Source organism: Serinus canaria, chromosome 3 (assembly GCF_022539315.1).
Source record: "Serinus canaria isolate serCan28SL12 chromosome 3, serCan2020, whole genome shotgun sequence".
NCBI classification, from domain to species: Eukaryota; Metazoa; Chordata; class Aves; order Passeriformes; family Fringillidae; genus Serinus; species Serinus canaria.
In genome coordinates, this window is record NC_066316.1 from 82242492 (window position 1) to 82265756 (window position 23265).

At 38.3% G+C, this 23265-nt stretch overlaps 1 protein-coding gene across 4 annotated transcripts in view; it reads left to right on the forward strand.

Annotated features, from left to right (window-relative positions):
• The first annotated feature begins 10183 nt into the window (after window positions 1–10183).
• The window catches only part of FILIP1 (filamin A interacting protein 1), a 102049-nt gene continuing 88967 nt past the window's right edge, over window positions 10184–23265 (forward strand). For 3 of the 4 annotated variants that reach the window (XM_030236045.2, XM_018919137.3, XM_050972516.1), the window contains exon 1: window positions 10184–10679. The gene's annotated coding sequence lies outside the window, so the exon portion shown is untranslated. The remainder of the gene's footprint in view (window positions 10680–23265) is intronic. The other variant, XM_018919152.3, reaches the window with a different exon arrangement.

Below are 23265 nucleotides of genomic sequence, written 5' to 3' on the forward strand. Positions count from 1 at the left end.
AGTGCCTCTGTAAATAAATATTTTGATGGAGAGAGATTTCAAAGTAAGAGGATACTGCTCATTACTGGGAAGTGAATCCCTTTTTCTTTAGGATGCAGTGCTTTCCTAGGGATGACTAGTCTTGCCTGTGTCCTTGCCAGCACAGTGAAGGCTGTCTCTGCATAACTTCAAACTCTGGCTATCCTTTGACTTGCCTTTCTAGTTTATTACAATCAACTACTGGCAACTCCCTTATATTCAGGAGGAAAAATGTGTAGTGAGGAGCTGGTGAGGAGCTGCATCCTTTCCTACCATCCTAATAAAACTTCTCACATGTAAATCTCATTCTACATCCATCTCAATTCCACCTGGCCTCATCCTGATGATTTGAGATCAGTAATCTGATTGCCCAGGAATGCTGCATAGATTGCCAACTACATTCAAGTGCAGTGTTGTCCAGGTTTGCTTTGTCCCATCAGTTTTAGGTCTTCCCAGGGTGTGAAAGGCCTGTAATGTGCTGCTGGACCCACCTCTACTCTGACTCTGTGCTGCTCCACTAAGATCTACCCCCAAACATGCTGATGAGCAGATGCAATCTGGTAATTTTCTGTATTTTTTCTCTATTTTGAATGTACTTCCTGAAGGAATGTAGAGAATATTTCCTTTGTGGCTTGAGCACAGTGATTAGGCTGATCCTGTGAGTGGCAGGATATCCAATGGTTCTGTGTGTGGAATCAGATGGAAAGCCAGCACGCTGGCTGCCCTTCACCTTTACTGCACATGGGGATGGACTGCCCATCCCTTTCTGTTGCTTGCTTCCAAAACCAAATATTTGTACAGTATTTTGGCCTGTTAGAGATGCATGGTGCCTTCAGATGCATTTCAGCTTCTTGAGTTAGTCTTTCCCTCAGGCCTGAGGAAACCTAAGGTCTTTATACTAGTCAGTGTTCACAGGCAGCTACTTCCTAAAATGTAATGGTTAACTGGCTTCTATTATCAGTACAGGAAGCTAGTTAAAATCCCTTACTAATTTATTTCATTATTTCTCAAAATACTTCTCTTCTGACATTACAATAGTCCATGAATGTTGAAGTTTATTTCAATGTTTGAAGGCAAATTGCTTTGTTGTGTGTCTTCGTATGTAGGTATGAAAAAATAACAAATCCCCTTGTTTGCAGTTCAGATTCTATCTTGGTGGCCACCTCTTGCTCTATGTGACACCTCTTGTTTTTGTTATGAATGGTAGAAGTAAACCTCAATGCAGGTAAAGGTCTGAAACTCACACTCCTATAAAATGTGTTTGTTAATCATGGATTTGAAAAGACCTGGGTTTCCCAGTGTGTGTCAGCTGGCAGTGCAAGCCAAACTGATTGCACAAAACAGTTGTTTCTGTATAGTTAGGTTCTTAGACTGCCATCACCACTGAAACTTCTGCACTCCTGCTAAAATATATGGGGTGCACTAAACTGCCCTTCCCACCTTTTCACTGCTTTCTTTTCTTGTTTGCATCAAGACATTTTTCTGTTTTCTTCCCTCTCCTGGTTAGATTATTTGTCTGTATCTGAAGAGCTTTTTTCCCTCTTATTTGTCAGCCTATTGTAGACTAGAGAAGTTACAATTCCTTCTAATATTAACAGTGATACAGAGCCCTTCTGCATCAAATTTTGCTCCTTCTTTAACTAGTAAGCAATTTTGGGCCTTTTTTTTTGTCTTATTGAGCACTACAGCAATATGTGACAAACTAGCCATATCTTTCAGCTACAGCAAAATTAATATTTTCTTCAGGTGCTCAGGTTTTGCTTCAGTACTTTCTGTTACTCTCTGTTGAGAATGAATTATTTTACTTGTTTTGCAATATTTTACTGATTTGTTTTGGCTTTGGCTTAAAATAGTCATGTTGTTCTATTTTGCTTAGTTCCCAACTATGTCACTATGGTCTGGAGACTTTCTTTTTTTTTTTTTTTTTTATTAGTTGTTTTCTGAAGGGTAAACTGTCCCTAAAAGTGCCTTAGTTATTATGCCTTGGAGATTTGTTATTGGCTGCAAATTTTTTTATACCCCAACCTATCATAGCTGCAGCACTAATAAAACACAAGCAGTGCAGAAGCACTTAGTGGATGAGCAGGAGGCCATCCTTCTGACAGATGCACAGAAGAGTAGTTTGAGATGCCTGAGTGTATTCTTGAGTTTCTAGAAGGATTTACTTAGACCTTAGGGAGAAAGAAAATCTGCTTAATATGAAAGAATTGGGGGAAAAAACATGACAAAATAAAGCAAGCCTCAATTTTTAGAGTTATATATGTGGGAGGGAAGCACAAAATACTAAAAAATCTTGACCTCCCACATTCTGTAAAGGAGGAATGTAGGGGTAATATTTGCCAAAAAGAGATCTGGTTTTGTTTAAGGAAATCTTAGACTTAATATGGATTCTAGGGATAATACAAAAGAAGTAACATAAAGTGCATCAGCTCTGAATATGAATTGAATTGTAAATTTTCTCAGTATTACTGAAATGTGTAGTTCAAGAGATTCTTTGGACTTTTCTTAGGAAGTTAAAGTCTGGCTTCTGAAGTTAAACTTCTGAAATTTCTGGGAAAAAAACCACAAAGAATTATCTGGTTATTTCACTTTCTTGTGAAGCCTAAACTTTATTTACTTCTTAATGATGCATTACATAAAATAACACATGAGAAATACTATTAAACACATTAATGAAAAAACCCAAATAATTTCTCTGAGAAAAACAGAAGATGTGGAATTGTGCTGCAGACTAGATTCTTATCAGATTTCTTTTACTGTCCTAAAATGAGTGATCAATCATCTCCTCTCAAGGACTGATGTTGATTTATTACAGAGGAAGCAAAACTGAGCAGCTCAGACTGGGTACCTAATTAATGGCTGATTTAGGGGAGACAGATCTGCTCTGAGGTACTGTTCATTTGCTGTGCTCACTCCATCCTTGGAGATACTCAGAAGATATCTGGACATGGTGCTAGGCAGCCTGCTCTAGGTCACCTTGTTTGAGCAGAAGAATTGGATGAGATGACCCCCAGAGGTTCTTCTGAATCTGAATTGTTGTCTGATTCTGTGACATATGTTAAAAACAAAAACAAACAAACAAAAACCCCACAAGCCAAACCAAGACATTGTAAGTAGAAAGTAGTAATATGTTAAATTTTAAACAGAAAGGTGACCTAATAGAATGAATAGTATGATATAGGTTTTTTACTAATTTCTTTGGGCAGTACTGTCTATGGCTTCTCTGCTAAGCAGTCTTTGTGCTGTTATGCTTTTGATTACTACAAGTGGGGATCCTCAGGAACTGACTGAATATAGGTCTGCTTAAATTTGTCAGGTAATGAGAAAGAAGGAAACTTACATGGTTGTCAGTGGTGATTGATGCTTACCCTTGACTCAGTAAGTACCTTGTTCTGCAGAGATTTTTCATACTCTGAAAGGCAGTAGTTTAGAGAATGAGGAGAGTTTAAGGTACTTGCTTTATTTCCCTTTCCTTTTTTAGGAAGAGATGCTTTATGAGGAAGTCTCCTGTAGTGTTCTTGATTGTAGAACTTGTAGGTTCAGTTTCCTCTGTATCCCTTCTCTTGATTTCTGCATTGGGCACTGAAACATTTCCCTGTTGCCTGTGGATTCCTCATCTCATTTCCTATCACTGTTTCTCTAAATAATTGAATTATAATTATGAGAACTAAGGAGTCTCAGGTAGTTTCTTCCAACTTAGAGGGATTTTCATCTAAGTAACTTGTGTTAGTAGAAAGGCATTGGACACCAGTCTGTACTAAGATTATCAGACATTCATTGCAGATTTTGGTTCAGATAGATTTCCTAAGCAGTTGCATACACTCTACATCCAAAAGAAAGGGCTTTAGATTTGTTAGTTTGCTCTTTGGCATGATGAACATGTGGTTTAAGTAAATGTCAAATGATGAGTGCTGCAGCATAGTGCTTTGTAGTCCGAATGAAGGTGGCAGATTTTATTATCAGCCCAAACATGTTATAGTTCAAACCTTTTCTGTAATCCCAACTGATGACTTGCTGGTAATAACAAGAGTAGCATTTGAGGATTTTTTCACAGAGGATGTTTCCCAATAGATATGATTTAAAAATAGAAATCCTTCTGCTGTTTCCAAAATCAAACGAAAACAAAAGTATTTTTATAGTTTTCGTGCCAAAATATACAGAAAGTTTGTATGCTAGTATGGGCAAAACAGCCTCTAAAGCAACAGAACCTTCTTTCCTCCCAGATTTCCTATTTCCACCTGCACTTGTTACTATTAATATTTTGTTATCTATATTATCCTGCCCTTTCAACAGTCAATACAAAAGCAGAATTAATCTCTCCTAACACTCCCAGTAAATGCTGTGCTTAGGGCGCTGTTCTAAACAGCACTGCTTAAAAACAAGTCCTTTTAAAGTACTTTTGTCTATCACTGGCAAGCAATGTCTTTTCATAAGCAAGTTACTGGAACACCAATTTAACTGAGCCCTCTTCATTACTGTTCACCACATTTTAAATAAAGGAAAGAAGAAAGCAGATACCTCTTCCTCACATCTGTGAAAGTAAAACCAGAAAATGTAAATGATGTCCAATAAGGTTATTTTGCATATATCCTCTTTACATTAAAAATGGAATGTGTTTGATACTTCATGGAGATTAAAATCTTGAATCTCAAAACTCTGCCTCTGACCCCTTGCAGAAATAGTCCTCAAGCACAGATTTGTGCCTGAATCTAAACACCTCATCCCTTCCCTCTTCTCCTGCTCAGTTGCACACAATTTATTTGTACCAATGCTGTGACTGTCTTTGAGAGGTGTTTGTGTACAGTTTGGTTATGGGACTGGAAACATCTCAATGGGAAAAAGTTAGCTGGACTGTTATTTACAACTGGAAAACATCTATGGTTTATCTCTGGGACATCTTGTCCTGGGGCTTCCAGGGACACAAAACTGGGAAAGACCACTTCTTCCTGCCTAGCTGTTCCTAGATAGACGACTCCAATACCTATTTTTAAACTGTTGGGATGCTTATATATGTTTTAGGTGCTTCTTTCTCCACAGCAGTTCAAGCCCTACAGATCCACAGATAAGGTCATAATAACTTTAGGCTCCTGTCAGTAAAATCTGGAGAAGTGCTAGAGAAATGAATGTTGGCTTATAATGTCTTAATTGCAGTAGGATGTAACCAGTCTGAGCATGTAGTGAACCATGTACATGGCACAGAGAGGATGACAGAAGCCAGTGTTTTATAGGAAACACAGCTGCAATCTGGGAATGTGCAATGGAAGACGCCCCCAAGCACAGAGAAAAACAAGCAAGGAAGCAAGGGATGGTGCAGAATTGGGTGAGAGAGCAGAACTCCCTCTCACTGTCCTGTCCCACGATGAGTTAACCCTGACGCTGATAGGTGGCACTGTGCTCTTGGGGATGGCAGACCAGAGCTCCTCATCCAACTGTGCTTGGCGCTGCTGTCAAGGTCAGAGCCACCCCACTTGGGGAGCTGGCCCTTAGGTCTCACAGCTTTAATAATAAATTCAGATGATCTGTTTTGTTTGGAGAAAATACTCTTTGCTCCTATTTTACATGTTTACTGTATAAGTAAGTTTACACACACTGCTGTGTTTCACCTCAAAATTCTTCATTTCACTTGAAAATTATTAATTTGTATTGGGGGGGAGCTAGAAAAGAGATTTCCTCTTCAAAGTTGTTAATAACCACAGGAATTTATTTAGAATTGAACGAATTGAGAGAGGTTGAAGGCCACTGACTAATCATCACGGTCTAGGAGCTCATCAGCCAACATCAAACTGGAAATAGATTGCAAAGGTTGGGATTGCTTGTAACAGGAGGTTTAATTTACTCTTGCACTTATATATCGCTGTGGCAAATTATCCGTGTTTGATTTACGCAATTTTCCTCAAAGATGTGCTTTTATTCACTGCAACTTGCTGTTTTGCATGAAGAAAATTCCACAGTCTTTCCAGTGTAGGAGGCTCTATTAGCTTATGAAAATAGTTTGTTCTGGCCTTAAAAGCAAAAAGTCCATTTTCAGCTCATTTTTATCTTAGTTTTTGGGCAAGTTGCATACCACTCCTGGGGTGTGGCAGTGAAGCTAGTAAGATGATTTACTCCATTTCCAGAGGTCTGGTTTGACACTTTCCTACAGATTGGTGCTTCCTACTGTCTCAATTTGACCCAACTGGAGTGAGAGCCAGATTCTGGGGCTTTGGATTCAGAAATGTTCAAATGTGTTTCTAAAGTTATCACTGTTTTTTTCTGTCCTTTTTGGAGACAGGGTTGTGCCTAAACATCAATGGGCCATCTGATGTTCTTGATGTGGCTGTGTGTCTAACTGCCCCCTATTTGATCTGCACCTCACTTCATTTGAAGACACCTTATGGGATGCCAGTATTTTTTTTGTACAATGGAAAAATAAAGTAAAGTAATTGAAATGCACGTGTCTTTTAATATATTTCTTTCATTAAGATTACAACTTTAAAAAAAGCAAAAAATGTTTCTTGAAGACAATATATAGATTGAGACAGCATATGAAGAATTGAAATGAAAGACACCCTGGTTTTATTTCACTGATAAAGCATGCAGAACTATTACAGAAAATACTATAACATTCCAAGTGTTCCTGGAGGTTTGTGACTGTGGTGGGGATCTTTTTGGCAGGATTATAAAATAGACAACTAAAATGAATCTATGAACTAAATGCAGAAATATGTTTCTTTCTTTAGTTATAAAAAAGCAGGTGCTGAGATGAAAATATATCAGACCTAACATCTAAAAGGCAGTGTTGGCTTTTATAAGGTGACAATAATATCTGGAAAACTAAAACAATCAATACCTATCCCTCCCAAAATACAGATTTGAAGGGGTGTAGCAAGATCTTATTAATCAAAACATGCTTCAACACCCTCCTTTCCAAAAGACTGTAAGGAAGCACGAGTTATACTGTAAAGCCAAAACAAAGCTAAAAGCAGTAGCATAGTCTAAAATAACAGAGATCTATGGAAGTGAGCAATAAGTATGAAAGCAGGTTATCACAAAACTGTGGTGCACTACCTCTCAAGCAAATGAAAAAATGATTTGTTAGAAACTAAAATATTGACTACTTCAATGCATTTTAAGAAGCAGATTAATAAGAACTCACAGAATTATACACATACTAGAGCTCTTCAGGACATACAGTTAAGAACCTCTAAGTCTATTCACATTGATTTTTTCCCAGTATATTGGTCAGTTAAGGCTGATGTAAAATATTTTAAAAGGACAAAGGTACTGGGCTGTGTCTCTGAATGCCTCCGTGACTAAGAGAATGAGATATATTTGTACATCAAAGTGATGGATGGCTGAGAAAAAAAATACATAGTAATACTATTGTATGTGTTCCAGAAGAATATTTTGCAGGCATACATTTTAAGGTCAAGAGAAACCAGTAAGGTCAGAAGAAGACATCTGCTTTGATCTTCTCTATAAAAACCATGGGTTTTCTGCCAGTAATTTCTGCCTCAAGCCTGGAATTTCTCTAGAACAGCTCATATCATAAAAATTTTTCTTTCATTTTCTAGCAATGCAAGTACAAAGAAATATGATTGTGTGAACAGTGACAGGCCCTCATCTATATTTTTGATTAGCATTATCTTTGAAAATGGCAACAAGTCATGTTGCTACTCTTCTCTCTAGTGCCACATTTTATTCCCTTTTTTTGCATTGCTCTGGCCTTTGGTGATTTGATTGAAATAATACTGAAATATTTGGCTTCCATTACATATTTTCTTAGAATTATTTACTTTGGACTCCATTATCTTGGTTGCTTGACTAAGAGAGAACATAATTATCAGAAATTATAACAAAGTTGCTCTTTAGAGTTAGTTGAGGATGTCACTAAGACTTTGGATGATGCTCTTTATTGACATTAGGACCTAACATAGGATGTCAAACTAAAAAGTCTCTTTCATGGTTTTGTTTTTCCTTTTATTTCTCACCTCCACAACCTGTCTATTCATAATTATCTTTTCCATCATTCAGGAGGGGAAAAACTTAGATGAGCACCATTTTCATACTGTACAAAGTTAAAAACTTTACACTTCCAGTATTTCTGATTAATTACACCCTTTCCCATACAATCTTTATATATTCTCTGACTCACTTGCAAAACCTAATCTATACTATTTTACCTACATTTTTTTTCTGAAATTCCCCTGGTGTTAGAGGATTAAATCCGTGGTGCACAGCTGGGGAGTGAGTTTGCAAGTGTACAAGAATAAGCAGACTCACACCAGCAGGTCACTATTGAAACTCACCCACAAGGGCTGGCAGCAGAGAATGCCTCCTAAGAAGTTGTATTGTTTTCCACTCAGTGAATGTGCCAGGAACTAATGGGAGAGAAATGTTGAGAATCGCTTGGTTTTTTCTGAGACCTATAAGCCAAGTTAATTGTTTTGTTTTCCTGATTTATTATACTTGAATGAATAAAGTGCTGTTAGTACTGCACTTTGAGCAAGAATTTAAAGCCAGAATAGTCAAAAAGTTACTCATCTTCTTAGAGCACCTCAGTTTTATGAGGGAACTAAGTTAGAGATTCATTTTAGAATGTGTGTATCTGTATCTCAATTCAGTTCAAAGTGGAAGCTTATACCAGCAAACTTTATGCCAATATATTATTTGTCTCTAAAATAATCTTCCAAATAACTGTTTTTGAAAAACAGAAATGTTCCCACATTTTTATTACATTCTAACTATTCTGTCCAAGTCAAATATTGAAATGCAAATGGAAATTAGTGATTATTACTTGGTCTCCAAAACAAAATATATTCGATATGATGGAAGTGTTTTGGGCTTTCATAAATGTGTCATCAATGTCTTAATATCAGTTACTTGACATAATACCTAATATTTACTTCATTTTCTCTTTATGAGCAACTTGGGAATGAAAGCATTTTTTCATTGTTCCTTGCTTGTTTAGATAATGACACAGATCAAGCAGAAGTCATTCCAGAGACAGGGTTAGAGCACCAGGCTACAGCTCATCCCGCAGCTGCTTCCCGTAAGGGCTTTTACTCACCCTCTGGTATCCCAAATCCTTGTGGCCAATCATGTTCCTGCATGTTGAAATTGCCACAGTGTGATACCTTTTCACTCCCCATCCTACTCCTTGCACAGAGACCCAGCATCACTGCAGGGTGTTAGTATGACCTGCTTGAATATTTTTTTGCTCTGCAAGGTGGGTGTGTCCTCATGTATAAATATCCACATGAGAATTTTTTTGCATCATTTAACTTTTTTCCCTGTCTTCTTTCTTCCCTGCCTCTTCATCTAGAAGATGAAGATCGATAGATCAATACCTCAGATGATCACTAGAGAAAATCCTTCCAAAGGAGGCTCTTTCTGCATTTAATTCTGAAGTACTGCTCAGATGAGAACAGAGTTGTTGAGGTAGGGAATTTTCCTTGCCAGAGACATTTTCAGTGGCTGTTCTGCCATGAGATGGTAGAACCTTGCTCTAGAATCTGAGATCTGCAACATCTTTGAGTCTTGATATGACAGTATGTGGGCTGAAAGCTGTCCAATGTTACTGCTGGTCTGTTGATTAAGAGACTTGTGGCTTAGAATTAGGAATAGTAATTAGATCCAGAAGCAAATGTGGATACATCAGATTGCATACGGCCCTGGAGTAATGTGTTCCGAATCCTCCTGTCCAACCAATTGTGATTTGTGTGGCTTTCCTTTTCTTCAGTGAGAGACAGTGTAGGAATAACTGCAGGAAGCTCTTGGTCTGGGAGAAAAAGGTTGTCTTTGGAATAAATATCACAGTGAAAACTTTCCACCCTAAGCCTTCATTAATTTCTCCATGTCATCTTAGTATATTTAAACTCTGTAAGAAATTATGCTGCAAAAAGTTCTTCCCACGTGTAATTTTTCCTCCAGTGAAGTGCATACCTTTCAAATTATAAACTTCCTACTTGTCCTAGGAAAATTCTCACTGTATAAATAATTGAACTCATCTGCAGTGAACACAAGTATTCTTTCTCTAGCAGTCTAAAATATATGCCTAAATACACATCTTGTACTTAGTGCTTTAAATAGTAATTACTCCTGTGAAGTCACTGGAAGCCCTTAAAAGGATTTGACAGTTTCCCCACAATCTTTCAGTGAATGTAGTAGCTGGGCTGTGCAGTGCAACATCCACTGATAATTCAGCAGCTGAGGAACTCAGCAAAGCCTGCTCCAAACTCCTCAGCTGTTGACAGGCTTGACTTGCTGAGAACACTGGTTAAATATAGCACAAGCGAGCTGAGCTCAACAAAGTCATTGCTGTAACACTGTGTGAAGAGACCAGAAGAGGGGAAATACAATCTGAGAACTAAACTGCCAAAGCCTAACACCACCTAGCAACAGTTGAAAAAACTTTTAAACAAAAGTCTGGGTGAGACACAGACAGAGTATACCTCCTACTTCTCCTGCCTGGGATTTCTGTGAGAAGCAGCTCCGGTCTTCTGCTCTCTACCTTGCTTCCTTCATTACTTCAACTGCTGGTAGACCTAAAAAAGTGGGAAAAGTTTCTGTCTTTGTGCTCTCCTCAGCTGGATCATTCTACTCTTGTGGTAGTGCTGTGGGACAGGCTACTGTGATCTTGCAGTGTGAAGGATATATTCCTAGGTCCGTGTTGCTGACAGGTAAGCCTGAGTTAACCACTCCGTCTTTTTTTTTTTTTTTTTTTTTTTTCTTTTAACAATAACCTTTATTTTCTAGTATCCTTTTACAAAAAATTATTTTCTAATGTCTATTGTCTCTTTCCTTCTTTGAACAATCTTCTGAATGATTTGGAAATATCAATAGATGAAAGGTAATATAAAAGTTTTAGAGTTTTTTTAATGTTTTCATGATAGAAAAGCATTGCCTAAATAATTTCTGCAGTTCTGAGAACAAGCATAATGAACTAGCCAGTAGTAATATGAAAAAATGTATAGATTTTGATGTGTATCTTGTTAGTATCTTCTTACATGTAGACAGAAGACGAATCAACATTTAATAATAGAATACCTATCATCTCTGACCAGTGATAGTCAGCAGCTATTAAAAACAGTGACCACCTGTGTGATAAATAAAAGGAAACCTTTTAGTTACAGAATTAACCAAATAGTTCGTGGCCCAGCGCGTTTGTACTTTTTGTTTCCTTGCTAACTTTTAGGGCACACCTGGTGCCTTTCATATTATCTTAGTGACAGCCACTCTTGGTTCTTGTCCTTATTTACATAGAATGAATATTAATCTCTGCTGCTTTGATTAGCAGCATAATGCAGCCATCCAAAGGACTGACCTTATGTTCATTGTACTTCAGTGTGCTCGAGCTGGGTCATTGTTGTTAAAGTGGATGTTTCTATCAGCAAAATAAATGAGAAACCAGTTCTCAGATGTTTTACCCTGGCAGCAGGATGGAAGCCTGTTTGTTGTTGGAAATGCATATCCCATGGCCCCATAGTGGTCGTGTAATTTAGGGGAGGAATTGCTTAGTGTGATTTACTTTGTCTTAACTGACAAAAGCTGTTTGATCAATTGGAGAATGAATTCCACTCCTCCCTGCCACTTTTTTAAAGCTGTTTTCTGCAAACAAAAAAATCCAGAGCGCATGGATTTTTAAGAGACATACTGATTGTTGGTTCATATGTAATATGAATTCAGTTATGAAGGCAGAGATTTAAAGAATGCACTTACCCTGTGCTAAAACCCAGTTCACAGATTTATGTAGAATTGTCTCAGATGAAAAATATTTGTCCTAAAGAAGGAATGAACTAACTGAGTCTGTGCTGACTGTCTGTGGTGTTTGACACTTAGTCTGTGGATGCTGGGACTGCCTCAGGGAGATGAGAATGTCTTGCTTTAGCTAAAAAATTCTAGTTGCATCCCTGCATACTACATAAATGACATCAATACCACATCTAAGCAGTGGATGGATTGGATGGAATTAAAATACTCTGAAGCAACTTGTACTTAGTGACTGAGAATGTAACTGCCTGTGAAATGATAAAATAAGTTGAGTATTAGGATGGAATAAAATTCTTAAAAGCAAAAAGGAAGGCAGTGTACATTTTATTTCATAGCAAGGGGCACCCTAAAGCACTAAACAGAAACACTTTTTGGCAACTATCATTTAATATGATAATCATTATTGTGGAATTACTGAAGCACTATGGTATCCCAAATCTAAGTCTCAAAAGGAAACTTGGGAATTACTTTTTAATAAGGACATATCCTGAGAAAGTTATTTTTTTCATAAGAGGGCTACACGGTGAGAAATAAATCTGAGGCAATATGATTTGTACAGTCTTTGTCATCTTGATATTAGAATGAAAATTACTGCCTCTTCTCTTTAATGAAATATCTGGCAAATTAAACTGTAGAGAAATGACAAGTTTGACCTTCTTAAAATGTAGGGATGGCAAAATCTGGGAAAATGCTATGGTAATATTGACTCCTTTTTTTGGTTTAGTTGTTGCTCAGTGTAATGTGTGGTTATACAACTTCACTTTTTTCGCACAATTTACTTTTAGCCAGGTTTTTTAAATCAAAAGGCAAATTATTAGCCTGATAACTGTCAAAGAAGTGACATTTGAACAGTTTAATAACAACTTCAAACTCTAACACATGGAGTTGTGGTTTTGCATACATCTGTCTTCCTTTCCACTTCAAAATGGAGGAGGAGGCTAAAATTACTCTTTTCAACAGGTGTCCACAAAGAGGCTCTGGGGTTTTCCAATCAAATCTGTGGAATATATAATGTGGCTATTCAACAGATGGTTTCATATTTGAAAGATAGCCAATTCTTGTAATGACTACAGTGAAACCAAGGTCGATTTTATATCAAATCAAAAAGTAATTTCTGTTTTGGCGATACACGTAATGATTTTTGTGGAAGACAAGTAGATGTAGCATAATAGCATACCCATTTATTTTCTCCCTCATACATCACTTTGATTTTGTTTGTATTTACATAAATGTGGAATGGATGGTGCCTTTCATGCTGCTAAAGACTCTTTCCAATCTGAATCCACTTCCAGACTATGTTGGTGGCTTTTATGACTTTATTATGATAGTTTCAAGTTTATGGTTATTGTGTATTATTATTATTTCATTATTATATTAATTTTGTTATAATTTTAGCTGATCTAGTCCCAGCTAAAGTCACCATCTGAGTCACCATCACTCACCATCAACCACTGAGTGTTTTCATCCCCTCAGTCTTGCAGTCTCTCTATAGAGGATCTGATTGTGTTTAACACCAAATTCAAAGACTTGAAATTCATCCTCAAAGCTCAGCACTGTTCTGTCCCCGCTTACATATGCCTTGATTTTCCTGAGCTCCTCCTGCTCATATGTGGTAGATTGACCTTTGGCTCTGGTGTTTACTGGTACATCCTTTATGCTACTGGTTTTAGTGAGCTTGATGACACCTCACAACATCTGAGTTTTCTGTAGTGCCTCTCACTGTCACACCTGACACCAATGGAAAGACTAAACATTCATATCAATAGAACTGTGTCAGCCAAAGCAGGATTCCTGAAAAAACTGATGTTCTTCCTGGAAGCAGCCTGTGGACTAAGCATTAGAATATTAGGAAATCTCTGTTTTGCTGGTATGGCCTGTTTTGCTCCTCTGGGTTACAACTTTACCACTATAGCCATTTCCATAATAGAAGCTTCCTTTTGGTAAAGGTGTATCAGTGAAACTCCCCCTGACACAGGATCTTTCTGCTGGCAGACATTCCACACATGCTTAATTGAAGGCTTTTGGTAATCTTATCTAACTCAGTTCAGGTACCCCCAAGCAGAAATTAAGAATGTGCCTCAGAGCTGTACCTGTCAAAGGTCAGGTTTATGCCACTGAATTCAGAGTGAGATTTCCTTTGAATTTAGTAAGCTCAGATTTTAGTATTCATGAATTAGCAGATAAATTTCCAGTCCCCTCAAGAGCATTTAACAAAAGAGATCATCTCTATTTATGTCCAAATATTTTTTTTCTAAGAGACATTTTACTTTTCTTCCAATTTCCTGTTTCTTCCTTTCTCAAGGTCTGTCGTTTCAGGTTGCCCTGTTATTTAAAGGTATAAACTGAATTTTGGGCAGGGGTTTTGTCCTTCTGCATATCTAAAATGACAATTGGAGAAATAAAGTGAATATTTGTGAAGAAGCCAGATAAAACAACATTACAGATGAGAAGGAACTCCATCTATTCATACTTCCTATTTCACCAAAATGTTTAGTATATAAAAGGATATATAGGATCCTTTATTCTTATCCTAGGATAAGAACTGAAAGCTAGGAATAAGGTTATTCTGTTGTATAGAAATGTCTACATACTTCTTTACAAGAAGCCCAAATGTCTAAACTTTTCAGCTTGTGGTAGTTTTCATTTTTAGCCTTTTCTGTTTTCCTTTCTCTTATTGTTTTATACTGAAATTAGTTTCTTAATTTTATACAGAATATTGGTAATTATTTGGGGATGACAGACTTTTCTTCATTTTGGAGCATTCTGGATAACTGAGAAAACAATCAATTCATAAAATATTAAGATTTTTTTTTTAACTCTCTCTTTCTACTTAGTAGCCAGCATTTGTACCAAGCTAGTGACACTAGAACTTGTAACATGGTCCTGCAGTTATGCTTTGAGGTGAAGGCAGAAACAAATGTGCTGGTGTTCTGTTCACGAGACAGTGGGACTCTCTGATCCTGTTGAAAATGTGTCATGCCTCATGTCTTTGCGAAAATCCTACATTTCATGACCCTTGATTAGATTTTCCCTTTTATTTTGGGTCTTTGCACCTATTCCTCCTGCTTCTGGAGATAATCTGTACTTTCTATATTACTTCTTATTCTCAGCATCATAGGAAAATAAGTCCTAATATAAGTGCAAATAGAAAACCTTCCTAGGTTGGAACAGCTGTGCTTTGGTTTTTTTTTTTTTTTTTTTTTTGCAATTGTTGTTGGGTTTGTTTGTTTGTTTTTTTTTTAATACAAGATGGCTTGGCCCTGTGATTCTCATTCTGCTTTGTCTGGACTATCTCTCTAAACCTTTTCCACAAATAAAACATGCAAATTGTAGCTGTAAAGGCGATCTGTAAGATTACATCGATTGTGGCATCCTTTACAATGTTTTACACACTCAGAAATGCAGAGAAAATACAATTAAAAGTTTAATTAAACCTCCATCAGAAATGGGAGCATATGTGGTCATGTGCACATGACTTTGCAAGGAAGGAAGTGCTTTTTGGCACAACAGAATGCTTTGCTGAAGGAGTGGGACAAACACATCCAGAGCACAGGGAAATAGGCTGGAGCTTGTACTTTTTCCCTTAAATGGACAACCCGTCTGGTTGCTGTGTGCTGACAGAGGCAAAGGGGGTGTGAATCCCAAAGATTGCTGCACTTTGTCCAAGTGAGTTTCATTTCAAAGCTGACAAAATTAGAATTAAAATCCTAATTATCTCAGATGTGGCCAAAGTCATTCAGGTATACACTGGTGGGGTTTCAAAACGAGAAGAAACCTCGATGAATTTGCACTAAACTTGTCCAGTTTGATTTACACACTTTTAGAGCTCTGTAATACAGTAATGGTTACTTTCTTAACTTTTCCTTTTTGGGGAAATGGTGACAAAGAGTGCAATGTTTTGTGATTTATGCTGTTCAAAAATCTGTTCCAGAACATATATAAAAGTGAATCTAAATCCATTTTCTATCTGAAATCCCCAGTATTTAGAGGCTTGTGTGTTTGTGGGAGGGAGGTATCTAACTGACCAGTGTGCTATGGTTGTCGGCAGCAAGTGCTACAGCTTCACTAACAAACTTTGAAGAAACCCAACTGATAAAAAATTGATTTTATTGCAGGAACAAACTAGGGTGTTTTTTTAGAAACTGGGTTTAGGGCTGCTCCTATTATAAAAAAAAGTAATTGAAAATGAAAGCTCATGTGTCCTTGGTAGAAGAATTCTCACTGGAGTTTATCAGCCTGCTTGTGTTTTTCAGAAAATATAAAGGAAATGAATACAACAGAAAGCAGAGACTGCTTGCATCAGTGTAATCGAATTGCTGCCAACTTGCCTTGTTTATCTAAGAGATCTCTGTGAAAATAAGGTCTTTCCCACACAGGCATGAGTCATAGGATGTAATGCAGCTAAGCAGACTTGCTTCAGCTTTCTAATGCACACAAATCTAAACTAACCTGTTTTAGTGCCTGCTCCTGCAACTAAATGAGATCTAACTTGACAACAGGAAGGGAGAAGTAATGGTGAGTTCATGGTGCTATTTCAGTGCAATAACCTGAATGCTAAGGAAACGATGCAATTTCCATTTATTGGGAAAACTGCAGTTACTGTGACAACAAATATACACTGAAAAAAACACACACAATTTATCCTCAGGTTCAAATTGGTGAACACAGTAGAAAGGGTATTCATAAAATCTCACACTATCTCATCATGTGTCCCAAAGAACATACTTACTTTTAAAAGATACAATCCAGATTGTTCAAAAAATAACCCTTTAAAAGCCATAAACCAGGACATAAACAAAAGGGTGGGAAAGAGAATGTGGTTAATGATGACTGGTTTAGTGTTGGACTGGCTAAAAATTAATTAAGCATATATTTCTCGTGCTGAAGTTATTCTATTCCTGTGTCTGTCATTCATACTTATCCTGAAAATCTCACTTGTATTGCCATCTGTAATTACAAAGCCTCTTGGATCTAACTTCTAAGGTAAAGGCTACAGTGTGTGTTATTCTTCTATAGTGTGTTATTTCTCCTTTTAGTTTTCAACCAGGACTTCTGTAATGAAAAGAAACATACATTTTATTCCAGTAGAAAAAGATTTCAGTTCCTCAGTCTGATAAAATTCTTTAGAGAAAATTATACATCCCAGTTCTTGACGCTGGGCAGGAGATGGCAGGAGGGGAATGATGCCATGCTGGATGTCCTGAGGCATGTCAAACACAGTGCAGAACAAGATGTCCCTGTGTGCAGAGGGACACACATGGCAGCAGGGCTCCTGAGTGCCAGGGGAACCTCTGTTCTGAGGCAGCTGCCTGTGGGAGCCACTGCTGCTTCAGTGGCACGAGACAGAGGCTGGAATCCCAGGCACAAAAGGCATCAGAGTGCAAATAGTGAAAGGCAGGGTCACAGAAGCACATCCTCTGCCACTTCTTTACAAAACCATAACTCAGGTGGGAGGAGCTGGCAGAAGCCATCCAGTCACCCTCAAAGTGGAGCCATCTCCAGACTCTGATCAGGTTGCTCAGAGCTTTGATTATTTTCATAGATCTTGAGTATTTTTAATTTATAAATACTCTAAGGTTTCTCATCTTTGTGATCTTTGGATCAGAAAATGTTGGACATGGCTGGCTATGGAATAATTTGATAATCAGTATATCAAAATACATAATACACTGAATAAAAGATGGTTGATAGCAACAAATTACAGGGGTCTTTGGCACTTTCAAAATTGCAAAAAAACCCACCCATAGTGGGGTTTTAAAATTTGTTTGTTTGGGGTTTTTTTTGTTTGATTTTGTTGTGTTTGATGTATTATGTCCTAAAATAGGAATAATAAGGACAAAAAAATCTTGTATGTAATATTTTATCTTAGCTTTTAGAGTGCACACCCTCTTCCTTCTGCCTGCTACATTCTGTTTGAAAGCCAAATATTTAGATTTAGGCACAGCTGAGGTGCCATCTTTCTGCAAAAACAATTCTGAAAAATGTTAAATATATTTTATCCAGGTAGTCCAATAAGCTGCAAGGCTGGCATTGAGAATGTAAGTAATAAAACAGTAAGTGTATAAGAAAGGATAACAGAGATGCTGCTTTTGAGGAAGGAAAGTCTGGAGACTGTTTCCACTGCCGAGTTTCCTTTTCTCACTGAACATCTCTTTCCAATTGTATCCTAATCATGAGCAGAGCATGATGCACATATGGCAAACAGGATTCCTAGATGGAGTTCTAGTGACCTGACTAGCTTAGGCTAGTGTAAAAAAGCCCAGCTTGTGGAAGCATCTCAATTTATCTGTTAGTGACTATTGCAGCATGAAACAAGGACAAAGCAGAGGGCTTGTGACACTCGAAGGGATGTGGCAGTCAGTCTTTCCAGATAGGATTCCTTATATCTTATAAGAATAACCACTGAAGACATGTAGCCTTCTTGGTAGATAGATAATGTTCCTAAAACTGGAACTTTAACTAGAATATTGTCATCATCTGTCCATATGGAGGGAAAAAAGAGAGGGAATTCTTGTAGCTGGTGGTGTACAGAGGTCTCAGATCCCATTGTACTTGTCTGGAGCAAACTCAGCACTGGCTGCAGAGAGAACTGGAGGAGCTGGTACACACACACTCATCATGCAAACCCTTGCAGCCTTTTTAATAAGAAAAGCTGTCATAAAGTTCAGTGGGGTTAAGTTAGTGAGAAACATAGTGAGATTTAGGAAGAAGAGTTCATGCTTTGAAAGACACCAGAACAGCCTAGGACAGACAAGAGGTGCTTTAGCAGGGGGCCAGGAAATTGAGTGTTTTAAAGCTAAACTCTAAACCTCTTAACCAAGAATTACCAGGTAAACATCTTTAACTACCCTGCCTTGAATCCATATGGGCAGACGTTTCAAAAGTATCTAGTGGGTTGGAGAAAAAATACCTAAACTGGTTTTCCTTTGCTTTCAGGGAACATATTCTAAAACCTCAAATTATTTTGGAACAGCTTTTTATTAGAACCATAGAGGGGGTGCAATGTAAGTATCTTTGGTACAGAATTCCATCCATTTGCAAATGCAAATTTACTGAACTTACACAAGAGGATTGTGCTGCTGTGGTACTTGGGGGCCCCGGAGGAGCTGTGATAGTGACACAGCTGCCTCATTCCAAGAAAACAAACTCCCTGCAGTGATACAAGTTTCTAGCCCCTGTTCTGTATCACTATCAGCCACACAACCTTTATCACTGCAGGTCCAGGAGAACTAATGGAGTGCCAGGGAAATATGTGAAAGCTGTAGACAGTGTAATGAGTTTCTCATCTTAGCACAAAAGAAGCCTAGGAAAATAAACAGAAATAAACTGAATAATCTACAGAAGTGTTCAGTGAATACGCTCATGGTAACACAACAGTTTGTAACAGTTTGTTAAGGAATTGGTGGAATGGCAACAATTCTACAGGCTGTTGGTGTCAGCTCCAAAAATCCCTCTGGGAAAAGCAGTGAGTGTCTAGAAATATGCCAAGCACAATTGCACACAAGGAGGGTTAGTTTACTTAGCACCAGCACTGGTTGTGTAAACAAAGCCTAAATCACACTGCAAGAGTGTGATTGAACTGCAAGGCTGTAAGAGTGGCAGCACATCTCAGAAATTCCTTATTCATCAGAAACACTTTGCTAAATTCAGGTTCCCTCTCCAAAATATTCGCATCATGTTTGAATTTTGTTGTTTAAAATAATGTTACCTTAAAATGTCAGGTGATAGTTGTCATACCAGGGAGGAGAAATGCTGGTTAAATTGCTGACTTTCACATCAGTGACTCCCTGCGTGACTCTCTGCAAGTTACTTTTCCACTTTTAATAACAACCTGGAATGTTACAAGAATAAACACAGTAGTGACTTTGACACTCTGAGATGTTGCAGTGTTGAACATCATGTCAACAGCTTTGAATAAGAAGACTTAAATAGCCCTCCTTAGAAACCAGATTCTGCAGGGAGAAGTAGGAATAGAAGTTGAATTAGTCTGCGTGACAAGAATATGTATTTTTAGAGGAGCTCCCCGGAGGGAAGCTTAGCTGTGCCCTTAGTTGTAGGTCACCATAATCAGCTAGAGTGGTAAAGCACAGCAAAGAAAGGAAGGAGGAGGACCAGGGATGTGACCAGAACAGGAACAAAATCATCCCAGAATAGAAACCAAACTAATGGAAATACTAAGGTGTTTCAGGAAAATCATTCCCTCAGGTTCAGTTGTACCAGAAGTAATTCACAGGGCAAAAAGGGTGCTGTCAGCCTGTGAGCTTGTTGTTATTTTGGGAATGCTCAGGACAAGCTCTCTAGTATAAGGAGGAGACTACTGGGAAAAAAAATAATCCTGAAGGAAAAAGAACCTTTGAGAGAAGGGGTGAGCTGAAGGTGGCTGCCTAGATCAGCTGGTGTTTGGAAGCTCAGGAGCCACTATGGAGCTGTGGGGAGGGAGGAAGAGAGAGAACCTGGAAAACAGAAATGTCCTGTGGTGCTGCCTGTCTCTTGCAAGCTGAGCAGGTAACCAGAGTCTCCAGTTGTGCCTGCTTTGTTAAAGCAATGTTGGCAGCTCCAGTGACTCTTGCCCACTGGGATTTTTGATAAGGACTTACCAAGGAATTAAGCTGCCATAACATGGTACTCAGCTTTAATTAAAACCAGAGAAAATGAGAAGAAAATACAGTTCTGATGTCTTCAAGTTGAAGTTGAAGTCTCTGATCTCTAGATGATCTGGTGCCATGATGCTTTAAGAAGTCCTGAAAAGCAACTATGGAAGATATTCTCAAGATTTTGGATCTGTGTGGTTGGCAATGCCAGTGGACAGAGGGGATGGTGAGTTGGGAGCAGGGCAGAGTCTCACCCTTACAGATGTGCCACTGCTCAGGAGAAGCCACAGCTGCTGGGACACAGCTGAGAGCAGCATGAGCCTGCCACACTGTGCCCTGCCATGGTGACAGCAGTGACAACTGCACAGGTGGCCTCAAAACTGGCCCAGATCAATGCAGGAGGTCTGGAAATAATTTCTTAGTTAGTTGTGAGCCTCTCAGATTGAGGAGAGAATGGGGTAATAAGTGACCTTTCCTTGGATTTCATGAAAGGGAGCTCAGGTCTTTATTGTGAGTGTTCCCCTGAAAAAAAGCTGTGAAATGTGCAAGTCCAAGCAGCCCCCCACATCCTGGGTTTACCAGCACAGAAAAATGGTCTGCATGTCCTGCTCTGCTGGGAGAGGAGTGAAAGCTGTAGTCCTCTTTTGGGGAATGACACAGGGAGGGGTTGCAGGAAGATAAGGAAAAATCACTTATCAAAAGAATAAAAAAATCAATCTTCTGGGGCAGTTATATTCAGATGCAAGAAAGAGGTGTGGAAAGGAAAATAAATCAGTAGTTTCTTTTAAATGATCCTAGTTAATTTCACTTAAAAAATAGTGACCCACAGTGATGACCTTGAGAATGCTCAGAAGAAGGAAAGGGAGTTGCATATGTGCCATGTACTGAAATGCAGCAGCATTTCAGCAAATGCTGTGTCATTGTGGAGAGTGGGACTTCTCCCCATGTGTACAGTGGTAACACCCATTCTCTTACAAAAAACTCATACCATACTGTAGCAGAATATGAGTTCAAAAGGTTTGTTTGAAGTCTCACAGCAAATTGTAGAACTTCAGCACTTCAGGGGGCTTTTTTTGGTTAGTTGTTTGTTGGTTGGTGTTTTCTTGCTGTTGCTGTTGTTGGGTTGTTTGGTTTTGTTTTGTTTTTTTTTTAATTTAGGGCTATGGGATTGGTGGGGTTTTTTGGGGATTGTTTTTTCTTCTTTTCATAGTGAAAGAACAAAGTTAAGCCCTTAGGATTTTGAGCCTACTGTCTCATGGCTGAACCTAAATCTGATCTCTGAGTTCCCCTGGACAGCCTACTTCATTGTTGCTTTCCTGATATAAAAACAAGGGACCCTGAGAAAGTGAGAGGTAATAACCTCTTTTCTGGGTGGTCATTTGGTTGCTTCTTGGATCAGGCAGCTTGAGATGCTTCAAAACAACCTAGAGTATTTCCTCCAAAGGATGCATATACATTTCATCCCTGTGTGTCTAAGTCCCCCTGGCTTCTGTCCAGGAACATCCACATTTCCTGACTCATAACAACTGTACCCTGTCTGGTTGTACTTCATTAGCAGCAGCTCAAAAATCAGAGCAATATTCTGCTGTTGCAAAAGTTTTTCCAAGCAGTAAACAATAACACACTGCCACAAACTTTATTGTGTTTCTCTTGGAATTCAAGATCCTGAAGAGACCACTGCTTGTTATTTTTTTCTTTCATGACTATCCAAAAAGATTGTAGATGCTATTCTTTAATAAATGCCTTCAGGATAACTTAGTATCCTATTAATTAAATTATCTGAAAGGAAGAATAAATGCTACAGAAGCTGTATTAAGCCAATAATTTTTCTTCCAGCTGAGAAATATAGTTGTGATTTTTTATTGTCACATCAGTTTTATTGCTGTATCAGAACTTACATAATGAAAATGGTGAGGGCACATTTGAAGCTACAGAAGCAGAAAACAATTAATGGGAAAAATTACAAATTAAAGATTTAGTAACATACCTTTCAATACATCCTGTTCTAAATAGCTCTTCTTTACTTGCATCTCAAACATTTAAAGCATTTTAAAAGCAGTAGCATTATCAACTGGCTCAAAGCAACTTAGAAAATAAATGGTCCTTGACTATTACTGGAGTTCATGAAAAGAAAACTCCTGTCTGACTCTAAAATCTATTTTGGAGCTACGGCTGCTCCACTCCCCTGCTTGTGGCATGATGCAGCTGCTATTCCTTTAATATTTTTGCTGACAGCTACAGCTGACAGATAACATTTCAGTTCACCCCAACATCAACTGTCTCTCAAGGCTCCCTGAGGATGAAAATGCAACCTTCCTTGTGCCTTCACCTGCATGGCAGTGCAGCTCTGCAAGTGTGCAGTCATTCACTGGTCCCTTGTAATGGAGCAGCCTCAGGGCTGCTGGCAGGTCCTGTGCTGGGGGAGCACATCACCCATCTCTCATCTGGGAATGGTGCAGCACCAGCTCTTCTTCTTTCCCTTCATTCCTTCTCTCACATCCTAAGAAAATGGGCACCTGAGCCTGAGGATAAAAATAATTTTGCATATATAGCTTTGCAGTATGTAAACTGATATTTTACATTTTACATTATTTGTAACCATCTATTTTTTGTTTTAATTATATTTATTAGCATAGCCAAAATAAAAGTTATTTTATCCATCTTAATGTATAAATCCCTAGCAAACAGGCTTAGATTTCTTGGTCCATAGGACTTTCCATATCATAATCAAGCACGCAGTAATACTATGCTGATCTACCCACAAAAGGAACTATTCACAAGTGCAGGACTGTTTTCCTCCCCAAGAGAAAACAAGAACATTTGCAGTGCTCCCAGTTCTGTCCTTGAACATCCATATCTGTTAGAAAGAAAAAACAGGAGGATAGGTAAGCAACCAACATGTAAG